The sequence below is a fragment of the Agrilus planipennis genome, unplaced genomic scaffold (assembly GCF_000699045.2).
Source record: "Agrilus planipennis isolate EAB-ADULT unplaced genomic scaffold, Apla_2.0 scaffold66, whole genome shotgun sequence".
In the NCBI taxonomy this organism is placed as follows: Eukaryota; Metazoa; Arthropoda; class Insecta; order Coleoptera; family Buprestidae; genus Agrilus; species Agrilus planipennis.
In genome coordinates this window covers 1,340,505-1,347,378 of record NW_020438868.1, presented here as the reverse complement: position 1 = coordinate 1,347,378, position 6,874 = coordinate 1,340,505, and the positions used below count along the sequence as shown (strand labels likewise).

The following is a 6,874-nucleotide window of genomic DNA, read 5'->3' as shown; positions in this document are numbered from 1 at the left end:
ATTAAATTCGTCGGTACCATGTGCAGTTTACTCTATATCATTATATATTTTATACATCTATTAATTGCTTGGATTAACAATATGTCTGCAAATAGTAAACAATAACTACTTATGAAATTGAAATGTCTGATTTCATAAAACTATTTTTCTATCTTTCACTTAATTACAGTAATTTTATTATTCTATTCTATTAAAATGGCATTAATTATAGTTGCAAACTTGGTCAAATCGCGTAAACATTTTTGCTTTTCGTTTGTGAGTGGTGTTGTTTTCATCCATCAAGACCAGCAAATAGGTAAGCATTTACTGTAAAATGTTATAGCTAGGNGTTGAGTCGCTGATTCTTGCCTGAAAAAATTAAATTTTCTTTAAAATTCTAATGGCGAGACTTGAGGACATTTTGTGGCAAATGTAATAAAGCCTCTCTAGAGACATGGTGAAGTTTGTTTGATAGATATATACTACTCCTGAAGGCAGATAAGCTGTAATTTTGTAATGTTACTTACATGATTGTTTTGTTGTTTCATGTAAAAGCACTTCCGGTATACTTAAAAAGTTTGGGAGCTGATTGAAGTTTCGAAAAAGTATTGAAGATGTTCGTAAAATCATTCCTGTTGTAAAGCATGTTTTTGTGAAATAGGGTCACAAAATTGAGTCAACGTAAATTGATGCTGCACCAAAAATGGTTGAGTCGCTGATTCTTGCCTGAAAAAATTAAATTTTCTTTAAAATTCTAATGGCGAGACTTGAGGACATTTTGTGGCAAATGTAATAAAGCCTCTCTAGAGACATGGTGAAGTTTGTTTGATAGATATATACTACTCCTGAAGGCAGATAAGCTGTAATTTTGTAATGTTACTTACATGATTGTTTTGTTGTTTCATGTAAAAGCACTTCCGGTATACTTAAAAAGTTTGGGAGCTGATTGAAGTTTCGAAAAAGTATTGAAGATGTTCGTAAAATCATTCCTGTTGTAAAGCATGTTTTTGTGAAATAGGGTCACAAAATTGAGTCAACGTAAATTGATGCTGCACCAAAAATGGTTGAGTCGCTGATTCTTGCCTGAAAAAATTAAATTTTCTTTAAAATTCTAATGGCGAGACTTGAGGACATTTTGTGGCAAATGTAATAAAGCCTCTCTAGAGACATGGTGAAGTTTGTTTGATAGATATATACTACTCCTGAAGGCAGATAAGCTGTAATTTTGTAATGTTACTTACATGATTGTTTTGTTGTTTCATGTAAAAGCACTTCCGGTATACTTAAAAAGTTTGGGAGCTGATTGAAGTTTCGAAAAAGTATTGAAGATGTTCGTAAAATCATTCCTGTTGTAAAGCATGTTTTTGTGAAATAGGGTCACAAAATTGAGTCAACGTAAATTGATGCTGCACCAAAAATGGTTGAGTCGCTGATTCTTGCCTGAAAAAATTAAATTTTCTTTAAAATTCTAATGGCGAGACTTGAGGACATTTTGTGGCAAATGTAATAAAGCCTCTCTAGAGACATGGTGAAGTTTGTTTGATAGATATATACTACTCCTGAAGGCAGATAAGCTGTAATTTTGTAATGTTACTTACATGATTGTTTTGTTGTTTCATGTAAAAGCACTTCCGGTATACTTAAAAAGTTTGGGAGCTGATTGAAGTTTCGAAAAAGTATTGAAGATGTTCGTAAAATCATTCCTGTTGTAAAGCATGTTTTTGTGAAATAGGGTCACAAAATTGAGTCAACGTAAATTGATGCTGCACCAAAAATGGTTGAGTCGCTGATTCTTGCCTGAAAAAATTAAATTTTCTTTAAAATTCTAATGGCGAGACTTGAGGACATTTTGTGGCAAATGTAATAAAGCCTCTCTAGAGACATGGTGAAGTTTGTTTGATAGATATATACTACTCCTGAAGGCAGATAAGCTGTAATTTTGTAATGTTACTTACATGATTGTTTTGTTGTTTCATGTAAAAGCACTTCCGGTATACTTAAAAAGTTTGGGAGCTGATTGAAGTTTCGAAAAAGTATTGAAGATGTTCGTAAAATCATTCCTGTTGTAAAGCATGTTTTTGTGAAATAGGGTCACAAAATTGAGTCAACGTAAATTGATGCTGCACCAAAAATGGTTGAGTCGCTGATTCTTGCCTGAAAAAATTAAATTTTCTTTAAAATTCTAATGGCGAGACTTGAGGACATTTTGTGGCAAATGTAATAAAGCCTCTCTAGAGACATGGTGAAGTTTGTTTGATAGATATATACTACTCCTGAAGGCAGATAAGCTGTAATTTTGTAATGTTACTTACATGATTGTTTTGTTGTTTCATGTAAAAGCACTTCCGGTATACTTAAAAAGTTTGGGAGCTGATTGAAGTTTCGAAAAAGTATTGAAGATGTTCGTAAAATCATTCCTGTTGTAAAGCATGTTTTTGTGAAATAGGGTCACAAAATTGAGTCAACGTAAATTGATGCTGCACCAAAAATGGTTGAGTCGCTGATTCTTGCCTGAAAAAATTAAATTTTCTTTAAAATTCTAATGGCGAGACTTGAGGACATTTTGTGGCAAATGTAATAAAGCCTCTCTAGAGACATGGTGAAGTTTGTTTGATAGATATATACTACTCCTGAAGGCAGATAAGCTGTAATTTTGTAATGTTACTTACATGATTGTTTTGTTGTTTCATGTAAAAGCACTTCCGGTATACTTAAAAAGTTTGGGAGCTGATTGAAGTTTCGAAAAAGTATTGAAGATGTTCGTAAAATCATTCCTGTTGTAAAGCATGTTTTTGTGAAATAGGGTCACAAAATTGAGTCAACGTAAATTGATGCTGCACCAAAAATGGTTGAGTCGCTGATTCTTGCCTGAAAAAATTAAATTTTCTTTAAAATTCTAATGGCGAGACTTGAGGACATTTTGTGGCAAATGTAATAAAGCCTCTCTAGAGACATGGTGAAGTTTGTTTGATAGATATATACTACTCCTGAAGGCAGATAAGCTGTAATTTTGTAATGTTACTTACATGATTGTTTTGTTGTTTCATGTAAAAGCACTTCCGGTATACTTAAAAAGTTTGGGAGCTGATTGAAGTTTCGAAAAAGTATTGAAGATGTTCGTAAAATCATTCCTGTTGTAAAGCATGTTTTTGTGAAATAGGGTCACAAAATTGAGTCAACGTAAATTGATGCTGCACCAAAAATGGTTGAGTCGCTGATTCTTGCCTGAAAAAATTAAATTTTCTTTAAAATTCTAATGGCGAGACTTGAGGACATTTTGTGGCAAATGTAATAAAGCCTCTCTAGAGACATGGTGAAGTTTGTTTGATAGATATATACTACTCCTGAAGGCAGATAAGCTGTAATTTTGTAATGTTACTTACATGATTGTTTTGTTGTTTCATGTAAAAGCACTTCCGGTATACTTAAAAAGTTTGGGAGCTGATTGAAGTTTCGAAAAAGTATTGAAGATGTTCGTAAAATCATTCCTGTTGTAAAGCATGTTTTTGTGAAATAGGGTCACAAAATTGAGTCAACGTAAATTGATGCTGCACCAAAAATGGTTGAGTCGCTGATTCTTGCCTGAAAAAATTAAATTTTCTTTAAAATTCTAATGGCGAGACTTGAGGACATTTTGTGGCAAATGTAATAAAGCCTCTCTAGAGACATGGTGAAGTTTGTTTGATAGATATATACTACTCCTGAAGGCAGATAAGCTGTAATTTTGTAATGTTACTTACATGATTGTTTTGTTGTTTCATGTAAAAGCACTTCCGGTATACTTAAAAAGTTTGGGAGCTGATTGAAGTTTCGAAAAAGTATTGAAGATGTTCGTAAAATCATTCCTGTTGTAAAGCATGTTTTTGTGAAATAGGGTCACAAAATTGAGTCAACGTAAATTGATGCTGCACCAAAAATGGTTGAGTCGCTGATTCTTGCCTGAAAAAATTAAATTTTCTTTAAAATTCTAATGGCGAGACTTGAGGACATTTTGTGGCAAATGTAATAAAGCCTCTCTAGAGACATGGTGAAGTTTGTTTGATAGATATATACTACTCCTGAAGGCAGATAAGCTGTAATTTTGTAATGTTACTTACATGATTGTTTTGTTGTTTCATGTAAAAGCACTTCCGGTATACTTAAAAAGTTTGGGAGCTGATTGAAGTTTCGAAAAAGTATTGAAGATGTTCGTAAAATCATTCCTGTTGTAAAGCATGTTTTTGTGAAATAGGGTCACAAAATTGAGTCAACGTAAATTGATGCTGCACCAAAAATGGTTGAGTCGCTGATTCTTGCCTGAAAAAATTAAATTTTCTTTAAAATTCTAATGGCGAGACTTGAGGACATTTTGTGGCAAATGTAATAAAGCCTCTCTAGAGACATGGTGAAGTTTGTTTGATAGATATATACTACTCCTGAAGGCAGATAAGCTGTAATTTTGTAATGTTACTTACATGATTGTTTTGTTGTTTCATGTAAAAGCACTTCCGGTATACTTAAAAAGTTTGGGAGCTGATTGAAGTTTCGAAAAAGTATTGAAGATGTTCGTAAAATCATTCCTGTTGTAAAGCATGTTTTTGTGAAATAGGGTCACAAAATTGAGTCAACGTAAATTGATGCTGCACCAAAAATGGTTGAGTCGCTGATTCTTGCCTGAAAAAATTAAATTTTCTTTAAAATTCTAATGGCGAGACTTGAGGACATTTTGTGGCAAATGTAATAAAGCCTCTCTAGAGACATGGTGAAGTTTGTTTGATAGATATATACTACTCCTGAAGGCAGATAAGCTGTAATTTTGTAATGTTACTTACATGATTGTTTTGTTGTTTCATGTAAAAGCACTTCCGGTATACTTAAAAAGTTTGGGAGCTGATTGAAGTTTCGAAAAAGTATTGAAGATGTTCGTAAAATCATTCCTGTTGTAAAGCATGTTTTTGTGAAATAGGGTCACAAAATTGAGTCAACGTAAATTGATGCTGCACCAAAAATGGTTGAGTCGCTGATTCTTGCCTGAAAAAATTAAATTTTCTTTAAAATTCTAATGGCGAGACTTGAGGACATTTTGTGGCAAATGTAATAAAGCCTCTCTAGAGACATGGTGAAGTTTGTTTGATAGATATATACTACTCCTGAAGGCAGATAAGCTGTAATTTTGTAATGTTACTTACATGATTGTTTTGTTGTTTCATGTAAAAGCACTTCCGGTATACTTAAAAAGTTTGGGAGCTGATTGAAGTTTCGAAAAAGTATTGAAGATGTTCGTAAAATCATTCCTGTTGTAAAGCATGTTTTTGTGAAATAGGGTCACAAAATTGAGTCAACGTAAATTGATGCTGCACCAAAAATGGTTGAGTCGCTGATTCTTGCCTGAAAAAATTAAATTTTCTTTAAAATTCTAATGGCGCAGCTACCCAATCATAGATGGCGCCACCGAGTTCGAAGTTATAAAATGAGTATAAAGATTTGTTACTTGATTCATACTTATGATCTAACCATCCTTATAAGTTTCTATTACCTTGAACGTTCAATTCATATATCAGCTTGAATGTACAAATGTAACTTTACAGGAAACTGTGACCCTGAATGACCTAGAAAAATACCTTACTTATAGAAATATGTAATGGTTTTCAGAGAAGCCTATAAGGAAGCTTTTGCTACTGACCGCTAGAGGTCGCTTTGGAAAGCCAGAAAAATCTGCAATCATTTTTAAAATACGAGTTACATTCGTAAAGTATACGAAACTTAAAGTTGGCTTTCAATGTTTTATTTAAACAAATTACATTACTTCACTAAAATAAAGAGACTGTAATTGATAGAAAATTATTTATTAATCGCTTATGATGTACAGATACTAACCCGTCAATTTTAAAGATTAGCTTGTTTTATTTTTCATCTCCTATGTGCAATTAAATGCAACCCAATATATTTTATGAAGGCAGGAAAAGAAGCCAGTTATCTATTATTTTCCCGCATTCATAAAATCTATTACATTGCAATTTGATGTTTATGTTATATATTAAAATATATTTATTGAGATCCGATAACAATAGTTAAATTACAATTACTTAAAATATGTTTAGACAATTGGTTTAAATAATGTTTCCAAACGTCACAAAAGCCTTCCAAAATGTAATTCATGAATATTAACAATGTTTAAAGGAAGTACCATACAGTTAAACGTGATTTAGTTTGAAGGGTTTTGCAAAATGGTATTTAAACGCAAATCTACTAAAACACTTTCCACTTATATTTTGAGATTAAAACGTTGAGCACCTAAATTATGAAATGCTTCTACATCCATGAAAAGCCTGGACCCTTGTTAGTTCCATCAGTAGTATTTGTGGGTCATACTACACGTAATCAAGTACTCTACAGCAGATTTTCGTAGGATGTTAACTGAAAAAAGAAATAATTAATGTACCCAAAATTAATTAAAGTTAGGGCAATACTATATCGAAATGTGACAATTTAGGAATAAATAAAAGCTAATAATTATTCAAATGAAATGTTTAGTAAATATTTTGAGGAAATTATATGAGTGGCTTTCGGAATAACTCTCCAGTTAATAATAGTAAAAATAAGAAAAATATTTTTAAATAGAATGAATATTAAGAAATGCTACAAAAAAAAAAACAGAAATCCTACAACTAATAATAAATAACGAATGAAATAATAAGAATTTTAAACACTAAGAAATTACCTCCTATTTTTATAGATATATGTTACTCCTGAAGGCAGATAAGCTGTAATTTTGTAATGTTACATGATTGTTTTGTTGTTTCATGAAAAACACTTCCAGTATACTTAAAAAGTTTGGGAGCTGATTAAAGTTTCGAAAAAGTATTGAAGATGTTCGTAAAATCATTCCTGATGCAAAGAATGTTTCTCTGAAGTA

At 32.0% G+C, this 6,874-nt stretch overlaps 1 long non-coding RNA gene across 2 annotated transcripts; it reads right to left on the bottom strand.

The window, feature by feature from the left end:
- Positions 1-328: 328 nt before the first annotated feature.
- On the bottom strand, positions 329-6,763 carry LOC112904987. Of its 2 annotated transcripts, XR_003231480.1 has the most exons (16): positions 6,743-6,763; positions 5,148-5,346; positions 4,791-4,989; positions 4,434-4,632; positions 4,077-4,275; positions 3,720-3,918; positions 3,363-3,561; positions 3,006-3,204; positions 2,649-2,847; positions 2,292-2,490; positions 1,935-2,133; positions 1,578-1,776; positions 1,221-1,419; positions 864-1,062; positions 507-705; positions 329-348 (listed from the first exon to the last, which is right to left on the bottom strand). It is a non-coding gene; the product is annotated as an uncharacterized LOC112904987 (long non-coding RNA). The 2 variants fall into 2 exon arrangements; XR_003231485.1 differs by lacking the exon at positions 329-348 and having other exon boundaries at positions 506-705.
- Positions 6,764-6,874: the final 111 nt, after the last annotated feature.